The sequence below is a fragment of the Magnolia sinica genome, chromosome 10 (genome assembly GCF_029962835.1).
Source record: "Magnolia sinica isolate HGM2019 chromosome 10, MsV1, whole genome shotgun sequence".
Classification (NCBI taxonomy): Eukaryota; Viridiplantae; Streptophyta; class Magnoliopsida; order Magnoliales; family Magnoliaceae; genus Magnolia; species Magnolia sinica.
The window spans coordinates 13,250,340-13,268,358 of record NC_080582.1 but is presented as its reverse complement, the minus strand read 5'-3'; the positions used below and the strand labels follow the sequence as shown (position 1 = coordinate 13,268,358).

The following is an 18,019-nucleotide window of genomic DNA, read 5'->3' as shown; positions in this document are numbered from 1 at the left end:
GTTACCATAGTCATCATTTCGTATTGGTCGGTTGAACCTTTTCTCCACATTATGCAAGTACCTCGAGCAGAAAGTTAAGCATTCTTCCGCCAAGTACCCTTCTGCAATTGAACTCTCGGGCCGACTTTTATTACGTACATATGACTTCAATGTGTACAGGTACCTATGGTCACCAATATTAAACAGTTTAGAAATATATGATTGATTTGCGTGACTGGAATAGCATGAAAAATAAATTTAATTTATAAATATTTGTACCCACCTCTCGATGGGGTACATCCATCGGTATTGTACCGATCCTGCTAGTTTGGCCTCACCCGCTAAATGAATCGGCAAATGCACCATAATATCAAAAAAAGTCGGTGGAAAGATCTTTTCTAGATGACAAAGTGTTACCGCAATTTGAGATTCCGGCCCATCAAAATCTTTTACTTGGCCAACTTTGGAACACAATTCCCTAAAGAAATTGCACAATTCAAGTAAGACTGAGCTCACGCACTTAGGCAATGTTGTTCGTATCGCTACAGGAAGTAATTGCTGCATCAAAACATGACAGTCATGACTCTTGAGCCCTAAAATTTTACGCTCTTTGAGATGTACACATCGTGAAATATTGGCTGAATAACCATCTGGAACTTTCACTCGCTTCAAAACTTTGCAGAAATCATCTTTCTCACTGGATGACATGGTAAAGCATGCAGGTGGTAAATATGTTTTGTTCGATGAAAGCTGCCTTGGGTGCAATGTTTGTCTTATACCCATATCTTGCATGTCGAGACGTGCCTTTAAACTGTCCTTTATTTTCCCTTCAATGTTCAACAGTGTCCCGAGCACATTGTCACACACATTCTTTTCAATATGCATCACATCCAGATTGTGCCGCAACAAATTATGCTCCCAATACGGCAAATCGAAAAAGATACTCTGCTTCTTCCAGTTATATCGATTTTTTACATTATCCTCTCGTCTTCTCTTGTGCCCATAATTGCTAGGAGTCTTCTTCCCAAATGTGACATTAATTCCTTATAACTGATCCAACACATCAGACTCAGATAGCAAAGTTGGTGCCTCACTAAATTCTTCTGTACCATTAAAAGATCTGCTATTACTTTTAAATTTATGATCAAGTTCCAAGAATCGACGATGGCCCATATAAAAAAACTTTCGACCATGCTTCAAGTATTTAGACGAAATGTCCTTATTACAGCAAGGACAAGCAAGGCGTCCTTTAGTGCTCCATCCAGACAAGTTCGCATATGCAGGAAAGTCACTGATAGTCCACAACAATGTTGTACACATTCAAAATATTTCATTGCATGAGGCATCATAAGTCTCTATGCCAACCTCCCACAATTCCTTAAACTCATCTATTAAAGGTTGCATATATATGTCAATGTCATTACCAAGTCCAGAAGGACCACGAATAAGAAAGGACATCATGAAATAAGGTTGTTTCAGGCACATCCGTGGTGGCAAGTTATATGGTATCAAAATAATAGGTCATGTACTATGAGCAATACTCATTGTCTTAAATGAATTGAAAATGTTAGCTGTTAACCCAAGTCTAACATTGCGACTATCCGACGAAAAGGTCAGATAGTAGTGGTAAAAAAATTTCCACGCTAGGAAGTTAGTCGGATGCCTTAACATTCCATCTTTAGTGCGACACTCGTAATGCCATTTCATATAGGACATTGTTTTAGATGACATGTACAACCTCCGAAGCCTTGGTTTCAAAGAACAATGGCATAATATTTTGGTTGGAATTTTTTTATCTATTATAGACGAAAAAGTCACCTCATCATTTGATTGATGTTCAACTGTTTTCCATCTGGAAGCACCACATATACCACATGATTGTTCATTAACAGCCTCCTTCCAATACAACATACAATCATTGGGACAAGCATAAATTTTATTGTATTTTAAGCCTAAGTCTCCAATAATCTTCTTGGTTTCATAGAAAGACCTTGGTAAGGTTTCACCTTCAGGAAGTGCATCCTTTAACAATTCAAGTAACATCGTGAATGACTTGTCACTCCATCCACCAAGGCACTTTATGTGATATAGTCGAATAATGAAAGAGAGTTTACTAAACTTCTTGCAGCATGCGTACAATTCCTTATCGGCGTCTTTTACTAATTTGAAAAATTATTGTGCTTCAGTATTAAACCTCTGTGTAGGTCTATATGTTGCATCACTCTCTTGATCATCTGGACCCGAAAAATCAAATGCATCATGTAACAATTCGTGCATATCATCGTTTGGATCCAGATTAGGCATAGAAGAAGACGTGGCTTCCCCATGAAAATGCCAAGGAGTATAACTCGTATTAAATCCGTCACACACAATATGATCGTATGCTTCTTGTCGAGATACCCAAAAGTTGTTATTGCAGTTCTTACATAGACATAGGATCCTCCCTCTATCACTTGTATTTGTAAATGCAAAGTCTAGGAATTTCTTAGCTCCACTTACGTATGCATTGCTTATCCTAAACCATTCAATGCAATTGGAGGACATATCAAACAATGAATCTTAACCATTGGACCACAACAACTGGAAGAAAAAGTTACTGAGATACCTTGACAAATGAATCCAACTCTTATCCATCACTATGTTCCTCGGCTACTTCGACAAGTTAGTTGAAATACAACGTGAGCCCGACAAAGCTTCCTAGGAGAAACAAGAATGAGTATAAGAGAAATTTAAGGAAGAGTACTGAAGAGACAAATTATAATGAAACAAGCACCATTATTGCTCACCCCACAAGCAACGATGATTTAGGCATCTAATAGAATCTCTAATGGTATCTTTAATTGACTAACTAAATCAGTCACTCATCCAAGACTAGATAGATTGTAATACTTTCATGTTCCCATTTAAATGCCCACACTGAAATTCCGGCAGCATCTCCCCATGTCTCTTCGAATACGTTGATCTTGCATTTGATTCCCATGTCAAGTATCCACATAATGTGAGGATATTTGACATTAGAAATAAATATAAGAAACGTAACCAGAGAGAAAAGGATAGATACAACGCAGAACTAGCATGGGCATTTAAATCAGGTAACCAAAAGCATTCCAATCTATCCAGCCTTGAATTGTCCAAACGTGGGACAATTTGAGAATTTTTATGCCTCCAAAAGCACACTATATCTATGCTTGGCCACATAAAAATTCTCAAATGGGCAACTGATTGTCCTATACTTAAACAATTATATAATTAATCACAATTGGCATTCATCATCTAGCTAATGGTGCTCCATCCACAGTAGGAACCGTAATTTGATCGGTCCAGATTGGCGTTTGTGTATGCTATGGAGAGAATTGCAACAATTCGTAAAGTGGTCATAAACGCACACTATCTGGGATAACGGTACGGTACAACAAGTTGCGGTACCTTTGCCTGTAGATGATCATTTCTCTACCACTCACACGTATGACCATGCGACTTGCGAGTCATGCAGTGTAAAATGTCAAAGTATAAAATTTCATATATAGATATAGATATATATATATATATATATAATAAGTTGTTTATTGTCATTCAAAATCACAAGTATCATTCATCATCCAACTAACTATTAACAACTTTTACAAAAATAAAAGACATCCAACCAACTCTATATAATAACTTGCAACTTAACCTGCTGGGAACCGTCATACACCGTAATATCTTACGGCAGAGCGGGTTCTGAGGAGTTACAAGTTCGGCCTCTACTCTCTAGGAAAACACATAAATGAAGCGACAAAAATATAAATTAAGAAAGATCAATTATTTATGGAAGAGATTGATGAATAATACCTGGCAAACAAATGGAGAAAAACCCGCTCAATCAGAATCTGATCCATGCACATGCATTATATATGAGGAAGAAAGATTCGTAACTGATTATCTAACAATTAAAAACTGATTATCTTATGGAATATGAAAAGCCTGAAGGAATATGATGTCAAAATTTAGTTTGTCGATGTCATCTCCGACAAAAGACTCTCATAACCTCACGTGTTTGATATTCACAATTCCAAGCACTAACCACAGGCTACATCAGAAGAACCATGCACGGCATAACAGGCATAAATCGAAAAAACCACCAATGCACAAGCCATACAATCTTTTCAACATAGTAGATATTTGGAAATTTTAACTTCTAGCTGACCCCAATTAATTAGGATAAAGTTTAGATGATGATGAGATACTTGGAAATTTTAAAGAGGGTGAAGTAACCAAAAAAAATAAATTCCATTTATTCAACCTTTGAACTCAGTTCTTTGATAACATGGGAATAAATGGGAGATGCCTACTTTGAAGAGGTTAAGTCCTCAGGCAACATTTTCAATCACTGACATCTTGTCAGTTCCTCCAAAATGCCAAAGCATAACGGAAAATGATTGAAATTAAGGTATTAGATGAGTTAAACTTTAGAGGAGTACAGAGAACAATTTTCAACTAAGATGGTGACAACTGACTAATTTGTTCACAGAATTGGTCGACAGGCCTGACATTGCACTTGTCACATACAGGAGCCACTGATATGCAACTAAGATGGCGACAACTGCTAAAACATTTACAAGAACTGCAGCAGCTGCAGAAGGAAACAGTGAAAAAAGCATAAATGAGCTCCTGTATGTGACATTGCACTTGACAGTGATTGCATAAATAAGATGTTCTTCATGTTCAGTACTTAAAAGGTGGAAATAATACTGATAATAGAACTCGCAACAAACTATGACAGTCTACCTTCTAATAACTGAGACACCGCATAGCCTTTTACAAAAATCCACCCCAGTATATACTGATCCTGCATTCAGTAAGAAAAATAAATAATAATAATAATGTTACAAAAGCGTTCTCCTCGTAAATCAAACAGTGCACATACCTACTACCATTTGACTTTCAGTAAGACATACTTGCCATATTAAAAACATCCTTTGAGGAGAAAAAAAATTCGAAGCATATTTCTTTAATGTATGTTCACTCCCCAAGTATAGGGTTGTGATGTAGTAATAAACTCGGTAAGACCGAGGTCGAATCCACAGGAACTACTGTACATTATCTGAAATCAAGTAGAACTAGAACTAGACTAAGATGTGATCTAAACCAAATAGAATTTAAGAAATAATTATGGAATAATTATCTAAAACTTTAAGAAATTCAGAGGAAGGAAACTAGGGATTCAGAGGATCCACTTGTAGAGATCAGGGAGATCTTATGCCTGCATCAATGATTTAAACTGAACTTACTTGATCTGGTTTTCAAGAGATGAAAGGTATATGAATTAGAATGGATTCCATCATCCTACCATGTCCAGGAGACAAAGTAAATAACGGGATTAAACTAATTGCCAACCAATCGAAAGTACATGAAAGTTAGGAAGAATACTATCATCCAACCATGCCTAGGAGACGATGGTGAACAACAGGGCCTCCTGACGTCATAAACATTAAAAGAGAAAAAGAGATATTCAAAGCCATTGCAAACCCATTGTAATTTCAGTCACAACAGACCATTAAAGACCGAGTACATATTCTTTTAATAATCAACTCAAAACCAAGTTCAGTTCATGAAAGGCAGGAAATAGTGTCTCCCATCTCACTATAGGCTTCACCTCTTAGCCCTAGCTAAGAGGATTAGCTACACATGAATGGGCTGATTAAAACATAATAATAAAAAGAAAAAGAAAAAAAAGAAAAGAGAAAATAACTGAGTTTTTATCTCTCACGATCCAGCCGCTGATGCAGCCAAGCCAAACTCCATGTCTTTCTCTTTCTCTGTCGTGCAGCAACCAAACCGAGCACAGACTTCTGCTCCCTTTCTCTCTCTGATTCTCTTCCTTGAACGCCTAAAACCAAAACCGATCACCCTGCTCCAGCATTCCCCTGCCAATGGACCAGCAGCCAAACTCCTCTCGTGCACAGCAGCAGCCCAGCTCCCTTCCAATTAAATCCCGTTTTCTCTCCCTCACCGCTCCAACCTTCAAACCGAGCCCAAGATCTTCCTTACTCTTTCTCCCTCTCTTCTTTTTATAGCACTCTCGTCAGAGCCCAAGAAAACTCCTCACGTTTGCTGCTTTGGAGTCCTGAAGGGATTAGGCTGCGGAAAGCTTCGCAGCCAGCGATGCAGCAGCGTAGCAACGCAAGAGGAGTTGCGTTTGGCCTCGGGTGGCTCGCCGTCCAGTAACCTCAAAACCGGCTTCATGGCTAGGGTCATTCCTGGCTTAGTCATCATCTGGACGGTTTGGATCACCAATCCGATCACAGGCAGTGGCCCACAATCGGCCGAAAATTTCGGATTTCCCGGACGCGAAAACAGGGTGCGTAGTACTTACGCTGTACTGATGGTGGGGCCCACTTCGCTGTCTTCTTGGAAAATCCAATCCGTTATTTGGATTCCTGACGAAAAACTGGTCAGGAAGGGTGGGTTTCTTCAAATTATGCACGGCCCATTGGACCAGATCCATTCACCGTCTATCTTTCTTTTGGACGATCAAAACTGAATCTCCGGGACCTTTTGAGAATTGTCCACCTAGGCATGCATGATATGACCCTTGTGATTCACATGGACGGTCCAGATCCATCATCTGGAGGGCGAGTGGGGCCCACTACCGAAAAACAGACGGACGCTGTCCGTCCGCTGTTGCTGCGGGCGACGAAGGCGGGTCAGCCCTGTTTTGACTGGGCTGACCGTCCGGTGCGGCTCGGCTGGTGTGTGTGCTGTGCACATGCACTGAATGATGTGGGTCCCAGGTGATGTATTCGAGAAATCCACTCCATCCTTCCACTTCCTCCTTTAAATTCAGACGTTGCGCCCAGGACTGAGGCGTATCCAAAGATCAGGTGGGCCCCACATCACTATTTTATAGGCTGATCTGTCCATTGGGGCACTTTCACAGTGATCCAGGAGCTGCAATTTTACGCGTATGGTTCATTTATGGTACTCGGACGATGTATGAATTTTTGGGACGGATGGTGGGAACCCTGTGATCTTGCATTGTGGACCTTTTCGGGCCACCTGAGCTTCAATTTCTCAATTTTCTTGGATCTCTGGCGTTGATCTTGGTCCTGGAGTCCATCCCATGCTTTGGTGTCATCGGAGCGTTAAATCTATGCTTTAAGCATCTTTTGATCCATGCTCGTAAATATACTCTGCATCACAAACACAATTAAATCGGCCATTAAACGGTATCATGCTTGTAAAACTATGGGTAATAATCGGGTCTAATATGCAATATTTGACCCTCAACACAACCCCCAACCAGCATTTTGCTAGTCTCGAGCAAAGTATGCGAAAAATAAGTTGAGAAATACAGGACAATTTTTATGAACTCAAGCGATTTTTTTTTTTATTTTTTTAAAAAGCAGTCTAGATTCGAAAATTCTAAGATGCATGAATGTTGGATATTACTTCCTCCTGGAATCAAGTGCACAACAAATTTCATAATCAACTTTAAAGTATTTATGCATTAATTAGAACAATTCTAAACAATGAGTATCATGAGTGTATAATAAAATCTCGGCTTATCATCATTAAGAAATCCAATAGATAATTTTTGTGATAACATTGATAATCAAAACAGTATTTAGGACACTCAAAACTTAAACCAGAATTTGCCTTTCAGTTCCCTTTTTTTTTTTTTTTTTTTTATTTATTTCGAGGGAGAGGAGAATTGAATCCGCACCTATAGGGAGCAAACCTATGGTGAAAATTATTCGCCTAACCTTTTCCAAAGGTATCTCTCTCTCCTTTATATATATATATATAAATATATATATATATATATATATATATATATATATATATATATATTTATATTTTAAATGGAGGTAGTTTTTCCAAGCTGGTTCCTTACATGCTTAGTGATTACCAAGTTAACCCTTTAATATCAAACTGAAATCTTAATGTGAAAGCGAGATGTGACATGTGAACTCATAACTCAATCAATGTTTAAAACTTCCAATTATAGATTAATACTTCAAACTTAACTGTGAAATCTAATATAATAGATAACTAAATCTAAGAGTCATAAATTACCAACTTTAAATCCAAAATGGTTATCAAAATCACTTCAAATTCAACAAAATGTCAGAAAATTTTTAAAATTTTTCACAACTTTTGTACAAGACCAAGAAAATGCTGATTAGGTGACCTAATCTCCCACCCCCAACCTAAAATCTACATTGTCCTCAATGTAAAAGAAATAAGTATGCAATGCACATGAGACAAAAAGTAAATGAGAAGTGATGGAAAGATAATACCTGGATGAAAGAATCAAGAGGCTTTTCAAAGATTTCTATGTAAGAGCGGTCAGCATAAGAGAGAAACCAACGGAAGTAAAATAAAATAAAAAAAATACAATCCTACCTACATCACTTTCGTAGGTACTCTCGATTGCATTTAGCGTATGCAACAAGCCTTTAAACCCCTAGGTTGCCCCTAGTGGACGAGTTGTAGTCTCGTGAGGGTTTGCAGCAATGTTACCCACAAACATTGAATTGACCACTGATAAAAATGACATGAAATGAAGAACTGGGTTGCCTCCCAGGAGCGCTAAGTTTACCGTCTTCAGCCAGACAAATAAAGCAACTACCCTAGTCCTAAGAAAACAGGAAACCTACCTATACCTCCATCAGACTAGGAGATCAATCCTGGTAAACAGGATCAGTCAGAGGCATGGACATGTCCTCTGAATCAAATTTCTCGACAAATGGTTTCAATCGATGTCCATTGACTTTAAACTCCTTGCCATTGTCAGGATCTCTTATCTCAACGGCCCCATATGGAAAAACAGTGACAACAATATAAGGGCCGGTCCAACGAGATCGAAGCTTACCCGGAAAGAGATGTAATCGAGAATTGTACAAAAGGACCTTCTGACCAGGCGTGAATGATTTTCGCAAAATATGTTGGTCATGAAATGCTTTCATCTTGTCCTTGTAAATTCTCGAATTATCGTACGCATCATTCCGAATTTCTTCAAGTTCATTCAATTGAAGTTTGCGTAGCGAGCCAGCGTTGTCCAGATTGAAATTAAGATTTTTGATCGCCCAGTACGCTTTATGTTCCAGCTCCACAGGCAAGTGACAAGCCTTCCCATAGACAAGTCTAAAGGGAGACATTCCAATAGGAGTTTTAAATGCAGTACGGTATGCCCATAAGGCATCGGTCAATCGGATTGACCAATCCTTACGATCTGGGTTAACCGTTTTCTCCAAAATGTGTTTGATCTCCCTATTGAAAATCTCAGCTTGTCCAATTGTCTGAGGATGGTATGGGGTGCTTACCTTATGAGAGATACCGTATTTCTTCATTAAGCTCTCAAAAGGTTTATTACAGAAGTGTGAGCCCCCATCACTAATGATGGCTCGAGGCGTTCCGAATCGAGAAAGGATGTTTTCTTTTAGGAATTTAATGACCGTGCGATGGTCATTCTTTCGACACGGAATCGCTTCAACCCATTTAGTGACATAATCCACGGCGAGCAAAATATACAGATTTCCAAACGATTGGGGGAATGGTCCCATGAAATCGATGCCCCAGCAATCAAATGCTTCAATGATAAGAATGGGATTCAAAGGCATCATATTTCGACGGGACAATGCTCCCAATTTCTGACAACGCTCACAAGCTTTGTAAAACTCATGAGTGTCCCTAAACATAGTGGGCCGATAAAACCACACTGGAGAATCTTGGCCGTGGTCTTTTTAGCAAAAAGTGACCACCACAGCCTCTGAGTGACAGAAGGAGATGACGCTCGGATGCTCATTGTCTGGTGCACATCTCCTTAAGATTTGGTCCGGGCAATATTTAAATAAATAAGGATCATCCGAAAAAGTTGTGCACCTCGGTGAAGAATTTCTTCTTATCTTGCGAGTCCACTATGTCGGTATGGCACTGTAGCAAGATAATTCGCAATATCGGCGAACCAAGGTGAATGGGAGACTCGAAACACTTGTTCATCGGGGAACATGTCGTTGATATGGGGCGTCTCAAGGGAATCGAGGTATTAAGGCGAGAAAGGTGATTGGCCACAACGTTTTCTACTCCCTTTTTATCTTTAATTTCCAAATCAAATTCTTGGAGTAGAAGGATCCATCGTATCAAGCGGGCTTAGAATCATTCTTAGAAAGAAGATACTTCAATGCCGCATGATCGTATAGATAATGATCTTGGATCCGATCAGTAGGACCTAAATTTATCCAAGGCAAACACTACGGCTAAGAGTTCCTTTTCCGTAGTCGAGTAGTTCACTTGGCGGGATTTAAAGTCCTACTCGCGTAATGAATGACGTAGGGCCTCTTATCTTTTCTCTGCCTAGGACCGCCCCAAGAGCATAATCGAAGCGTCGCACATAAGTTCAAAAGGAAGGCTCGGTCGGGTGGCCGCATGATAGGTGCGGTGGTTAACGTGCCCTTAAGCTTGGTGAAAGCTTCATGTCGTCCACTCGTCGGAGCATCCTTTTGAAGAAGATTACATAAAGGGCGAGAGAAGACTAAAGTCCTTTATGAATCGCTGTAAAATCTGCGTGTCCTAAGAAGGATCGCACGTCTCGATGTTCTTGGGTGGAGGTAGGTTAGAGATAAGATCGATTTTTGCCTTATCTACTTCGATTCCTTTAGACGAGATGATATGCCCAAGGACAATTCCCTTATGAACCATGAAATGGCACTTCTCCCAATTAAGTACCAAGTTCTTTTCTTCACATCTTTTCAACAGCACACATTTAAGACTTTCCAAGCACTTCTTGAAAGATGGACCAAAAACTGAGAAATCATCCATGAAGACCTCTAGATATTTCCCCACCATATCGAAAAGATACTAAGCATGCATCTTGAAAGGTGGCAGGGGCATTACATAGTCCGAATGGCATCCTTCGATAGGCAAAGGTGCCGTAGGGACATGTAAATGTGGTCTTTTCCTGGTCTTCGGGGGCTATCTCTATCTGGTTGTAGCCCGAATACCCGTCAAGGAAACTGTAATAGGAATGACCAGCTAACCTTTCAAGGATCTGATCAATGAATGGTAAAGGGAAGTAGTCTTTCCTCGTGACGGTATTCAACTTCCTATAGTCAATGCACATTCTCCAACCAGTAGTGACTCTAGTTGGCACGAGTTCATTATTAGTATTGGCTACGATGGTGATTCCGGACTTCTTAGGGACCACCTGAGTGGACTCACCCATTGACTATCAGATATAGGGTATATAATACCCACGTCTAATAGTTTAAGAACATCGGCCTTAACCACTTCCTTCATGTTTGGATTTAGTCTACGTTGTGGTGCCGAGCGGTTTTTGTATTATCCTCAAGATATATGCGGTGAGTACAAATCGAGGGATCGATTCCTTTGAGGTCCGCTATCGTCCATCCCAGGGCTCCTTTATGCCCAATGAGAGTAGATATGAGCATACTCTCCAGTTCTTTCTCCAGGTGGGCAGAGATCACCACCGGGTATGTCTCATCTTGACCTAAATAGGCATATTTCAAATCAGAGGGCAAAGGTTTTAGGTCAAGCTTCGGCGGCTTGAGGTTAGACGGTAGAAGCACTACATCAGTTTGAGGAAATTCTTCAAAATGTCGACTCCATAGGTAAACTTCAAGTACATGAGCAGTATCAACCAAGCCGCACGTCTCCCTAATCATGTCATCATCAAAATCATGGGAGTGGGCCAGGCACGTCTCTAGATGGTCGGAGGATAAGGTCAGAGGTGTCGTATCTTCCACGAAAGAGTCAATCATGTTAATGTCGTGGAAATCGTCATCATCCTCTGAGTTGCTGCCGTTATTGAAAAAAATGTTTAACTCCAATGTCATATTCCCAAAAGACATAGTCATGACACCGTTCCTGCAATTGATAATTGCGTTTGAGGTGGCAAGGAATGGGCGACCAAGAATGACGGGGATCTGAGTGCTCTTATTGATGGGTTCGATGTCCAGGATGATAAAATCTACAGGGTAGTAAAATCTATCAACTTGGACTAACACATCCTCAAATATCCCTCTTGGTACACGAACAGAGTGATCAACAAGTTATAGTGTGGTTAGGGTGGGTTTTAGTTCACCCAAACCTAACTATTTGTATACCGAGTAGGGAATCAGATTGACGCTCGCTCCCAAGTCAAGAAGTTCATGATCAATTCGATGGTTCCCGATTACACATGATATGGTTGGGCTACCGGGATCCTTGAATTTCTGCGGCACGTCTTGCTTCAGGATGGCACTCACTTTCTCAATCAAGAAGATTTTCTTTTGAATACTTTGTCATCTTTTGGTCATGCATAAGTCTTTCAGAAATTTAGCATATGAAGGAATCTGTTTCACGACATCAAGTAGAGGAATGTTAACTTTCACTTGTTTCAATACCTCCAGAATATCCTGAGAGTTAGAAAGACATTTTGGTGTAACTAACCGTTGGGGGAACGAAGCAACTGGCTTCTCTAGAAGTTCCGGTTCTAATTTTTGTGGGGCATCACTAAATCCATCATTGTTGTCCTCTTTTGGTTCTTGAGGGTTTTCGGGCCTAACCGGAAGAGTTTTATCAATGATCTTCCCACTCCTAAGAGTGGTGATGGATTTAGCATGCCCCATCTGATTTGAAGAGCTGGGATCATTATTCTCGTACAGCGGTTTAGGATTGGGGAGAGATTGTACAGGAAGCATCCCCTTTTCTATAACCGTCATACGAGAATCTATCTTTTGCATAAAATCTGTGATTCCCCGCATTGCCTGAGCCAGCTCTTGTATGGGATTTTGAACCGGTTGCTCTTGAGGTTTCACTTGATTTGGATTTTGATTGAAGAAACCTGGAGGAGTCGCCGTTTGTCCATTCCTCCAACTAAAGTTTGGATGATTTTTCCAGCCAGGATTATATGTGTTGGAGTTAGGTCCAGTAAAAGGTCTTTGATAGTTGTTTACGGCATTGGCTTGTTCATTCAACACTCCTCGAAAGGCGGGTATTGTAGGACAGTTTTCAGTTGTGTGAATGTTGCAATCACAGATGCCGCAAACAATTTCATTGACCTTATCCTTCTTTCCTTCCATGGCCTCAACTTTCCTTATAAGCGTAGTCACTTTACACTTGAGATCATCCTCTTCTTTCAAGAGATATAATCCACCTTTTTCCTTTAATTGAGTCGGGCTAGACGTGGTGTTCGCCATTGGGTAATAGTCCCATGATTGTGTTTTTTCAGCGAGACTATCGAGGTAATCCCATACCTCGTCAACATCTTTGTTGATGAACTCTCCATTACACATTGTCTCGACCATTTGGCGCATGGAAGATGTCAATCCATCATAGAAAAAATTTGTAATGCGCCACGTTTCAAATCCGTGTTGTGGGCATGAACGACCAAATCTTTGAACCTTTCCCAACATTGGAAGAATGTTTCATCTTCCTTTTGGGCAAAGTTCATGATTGCTTTTCCGAGGGTAATCGTTTTATGATGTGGGAAGAATTTTTTATGAATTCCCTCTGCATATCGTTCCATGTGCCAATGGATCTAGGACGCAGTGAATGTAACCACGTCTTAGCTTTCTCTTTAAGAAAAAAGGAAAGAGTTTCAGCCTAATTGTATCCTTCGATACATTAGGAAAACATAATGTAGCTATAATCTCATCGAACTCTTTCAATGTAAATATGGACTTTATTCAAGTCCATGGAATTTGGGAAGGAGTTGGATAACTCTGGCTTGATGTCCATTTGTCTGTGTTTTCGGGAAAAATCATGCATGAGGGCATACTCACTCCCGGGTTGTAGATAATCTCGTAAAGTACGAGGCGGGGTGCTGTTGCACCTCATTTTCATCTTGGGTATCCTCCACCGGGTGGAAGTAGAGGAGGTTGGTCTTCACCATACCTCAGTTAACTCAGGCGATTTCGAGCGGTGTCTAATCCTGCGATGGATAGTCAACCCCTCAACCAATCCTCCTTCAGTTAAGAGACGTCGAGTGTTGTCACGGGCCCACTTGGGCATGAAAACACTCGCAGCCCTCAATTAAAAATCTAATCCTAAGAAAGGAAAAGAAAATCTATAAAGAAAGAGAGAGTTGGAAAGAAATTACCAAATTGAAGTCCTAAGTTAAAAACCTGCAAAATAAAACAAAAATAAGTTAGATTCTAGAAAGAAAAATAGCAGTAAATTAATTTCTAAAAGAAGGAATTCTTAAAAGAAAGTGGAGATTTCTAAAATAAATTAGGAAAGATCTAAACTAGAAAGTAGATTATTAAAAGAGAATTGAAAGATAGGAAGTAGGGAAAGAGCTTACCAAATTAGAAATTTCTATCTTAAAGGCCTACAAAATAGGAAGGTTAGTTTCTAAACAAAAATCCTAAAAATAAATGAGGAAACAAATTAGATTTAAAAAGAGTTAAAAATAGAAAGTGAAAAACAAAAGAGAAAAGTTTCGAAAATTAGAGGATTTTTCTAGAAAGGGAAATAACTACCCTAGTTTCTAAAAATAAACTGCTTCCTAAAAATAGAAAAAAATACTAGAATTAAAAATTTCAAAATTTAAACCCTAATTCTAAAAGGTAGAAAAAGTAGAGAGATTAGGAAGGAATTACCAATTTAGAACTTATGTAAGGATCCTACAAAATCAGGAAAATAGGTTAGGTTCTAAAAATAAAATAATAGTTCCTAAAAATAAAATAAAATAAAAACCTTTAACCTAAAGTTAGTAAAATCCTAATCCTAACCCAATTCTAAAACTAATTAATTTCAAAAAAACGTAACCGTCAGTCCCCGGCAACGGCGCCAAAAACTTGTTCACTCCCCAAGTATAGGGTTGTGATGTAGTAATAAACTCGGTAAGACCGAGGTCAAATCCACAGGGACTGATACCTGTACATTATCTGAAATCAAGTAGAACTAGAACTAGACTAAGATGTGATCTAAACCAAATAGAATTTAAGAAATAATTATGGAATAATTATCTAAAACTTTAAGAAATTCAGAGGAAGGAAACTAGGGATTCAGAGGATCCACTTGTAGAGATCAGGGAGATCTTATGCCTGCATCAATGATTTAAACTGAACTTACTTGATCTGGTTTTCAAGAGATGAAAGGTATATGAATTAGAATGGATTCCATCATCCTACCATGTCCAGGAGACAAAGTAAATAACCGGATTAAACTAATTACCAACCAATCGAAAGTACATGAAAGTTAGGAAGAATACTATCATCCAACCATGCCCAGAGACGATGGTGAACAACAGACCTTCCCGACGTCATAAACATCAAAAGAGAAAAAGAGATATTCAAAGCCATTGCAAACCCACTGTAATTTCAGTCACAACAGACCATTAAAGACTGAGTAAATATTCTTTTAATAATCAACTCAAAACCAAGTTCAGTTCATGAAAAGCAGGAAATAGTGTCTCTCATCTCGCTACAGGCTTCACCTCTTAGCCCTAGCTAAGAGGTTTAGCCACACATGAATGGGCTGATTAAAACATAATAATAAAAAGAAAAAGAAAAAGAAAAGAAGAAAATAACTGAGTTTTTATCTCTCACGATCCAGCCGCTGATGCAGCCAAGTCAAACTCCATGTCTTTCTCTTTCTCTGTCGTGCAGCAACCAAACCGAGCACAGACTTCTGCTCCCTTTCTCTCTCTGATTCTCTTCCTTGAACGCCTAAAACCAAAATCGATTACCCTGCTCCAGAATTCCCCTGCCAACGGACCAGCAGCCAAACTCCTCTCGTACACAGCAGCAGCCCAGCTCCCTTCCAATTAAATCCCGTTTTCTCTCCCTCACCGCTCCAACCTTCAAACTGAGCCCAAGATGATCCTTACTCTTTCTCCCTCTCTTCTTTTTATAGCACTCTCGTCAGAGCCCAAGAAAACTCCTCACGTTTGCTGCTTTGGAGTCCTGAAGGGATTAGGCTGCGGAAAGCTTCGCAGCCAGCGATGCAGCAGCGTAGCAACGCAAGAGGAGTTGCGTTTGGCCTCGGGTGGCTCGCCGTCCAGTAACCTCAAAACCGGCTTCATGGCTAGGGTCATTCCTGGCTTAGTCATCATCTGGACGGTTTGGATCACCAATCCGATCACAAGCAGTGGCCCACAATCGGCCGAAAATTTCGGATTTCCCGGACGCGAAAACAGGGTGCGTAATTACGCTGTACTGATGGTGGGGCCCACTTCGCTGTCTTCTTGGAAAATCCAATCCGTTATTTGGATTCCTGACGAAAAACTGGTCAGGAAGGGTGGGTTTCTTCAAATTATGCACGGCCCATTGGACCAGATCCATTCACCGTCTATCTTTCTTTTGGACGATCAAAACTGAATCTCCGGGACCTTTTGAGAATTGTCCACCTAGGCATGCATGATATGGCCCTTGTGATTCACATGGACGGTCCAGATCCATCATCTGGAGGGCGAGTGGGGCCCACTACCGAAAAACGGACGGACGCTGTCCGTCCACTGTTGCTGCGGGCGAAGAAGGCGGGTCAGCCCTGTTTTGACTGGGCTGACCGTCCGGTGCGGCTCGGCTGGTGTGTGTGCTGTGCACATGCACTGAATGATGTGGGTCCCAGGTGATGTATTCGAGAAATCCACTCCATCCTTCCACTTCCTCCTTTAAATTAAGACGTTGAGCCCAGGACTGAAGCGTATCCAAAGATCAGGTGGGCCCCACATCACTATTTTATAGGCTGATCTGTCCATTGGGGAACTTTCACAGTGATCCAGGAGCTGCAATTTTACGTGTACGGTTCATTTATGGTACTCGGACGATGTATGAATTTTTGGGCTGAACGGATGGTGGGACCCTGTGATCTTGCATTCTGGACACTTTTCAGGCCACTTGAGCTTCAATTTCTCGATTTTCTTGGATCTCTGGCGTTGATCTTGGTCCCCTGGAGTCCATCCCATGCTTTGGTGTCATCAGAGCGTTAAATCTATGCTTTAAGCATCTTTTTTTGAGTCCATGCTCGTAAATATACTCTGCATCACAAACACAATTAACTTGCCATATTAAAAACATCCTTTAAGGAGAAAAAAAATTCCAAGCATATTTCTTTAATGTAGAACACTTGGATTTTGAAATGGAAATGCTATTGACATTTTACTTCTCCAAAGAAAAATTCCCTAGACAGATTTTATTTTATTTTTTTTTAAATAGCCATAACAGTTGTATATTTGAGATAATGCCTGCTGTGCTAGCAACCGTCCTTCAACAGTTAATTACAGAATTATAATAATCAACTACAGGAAATCTTTATTATAAGACTTGATAGGTCAAAAATAATTTGTAACATTATTATTATAATAATCAACTACAAGAAATCTTTCAAGTAAGTTTATACCTCATTTGTAACATGAAAACAAAGAACACGTGTAATAAATAAAAGACAGCTGAAACAGAAAATAGATTTCATCCCTGCTATGCCTACTCTCTTTTGAACCCCACACTGCCCATATGTGCTATTGTGATACAATCAATGCACAGTACATCAGGTGGGCACCAATGTGGATATAATGTGGCCCAAAAGGCCAGCCTGGTATAGTCCATGCCTTTTTTATTTATTCTTTTTTTGGTCATGCATGTGCGGTAGACCTGATTGACCCGAGCAGCCTGATTTTCAGGTCAAGCCACATATCCCCAGTGGGGCACACCATATGAACAACTTGAATCTTTCTAGGAGAGAAGAATTCACAACCCTACTCTTACAAGTAGACATAACATTTCTCATTGCATTTTGAACCACATAGCCTTTTCATGGTTGTTAGGAAAACAGGGAACAATAAAGGGATTGTATAACTCAACAGTTACCACCTTTATATGAAGGAAACCAAAATCATATCCATCTGCCCGACCTGATTTCTGATCTTCCCCAAATCTTGTCTTGATTCAGCCATTACATAATGGCTATATCTTAAAGGATTAAAGGACTAGTATAATGCTTGAAGATCTCGCATAAATTTCAGTTTCGCGCAATCTTCATCATTCTTCGCAACTATCCTCGGTGATTAAACAATTTATCTGGTGGGACCCACCCCATGGATGGGCTAGAGTGA

At 40.0% G+C, this 18,019-nt stretch overlaps 1 non-coding gene across 1 annotated transcript; it reads left to right on the top strand.

Annotated features, from left to right (window-relative positions):
* The first annotated feature begins 13,326 nt into the window (after positions 1–13,326).
* On the top strand, positions 13,327–13,432 carry LOC131217831 (small nucleolar RNA R71). The gene has a single exon (XR_009157421.1). It is a non-coding gene; the product is annotated as a small nucleolar RNA R71 (small nucleolar RNA).
* Positions 13,433–18,019: the final 4,587 nt, after the last annotated feature.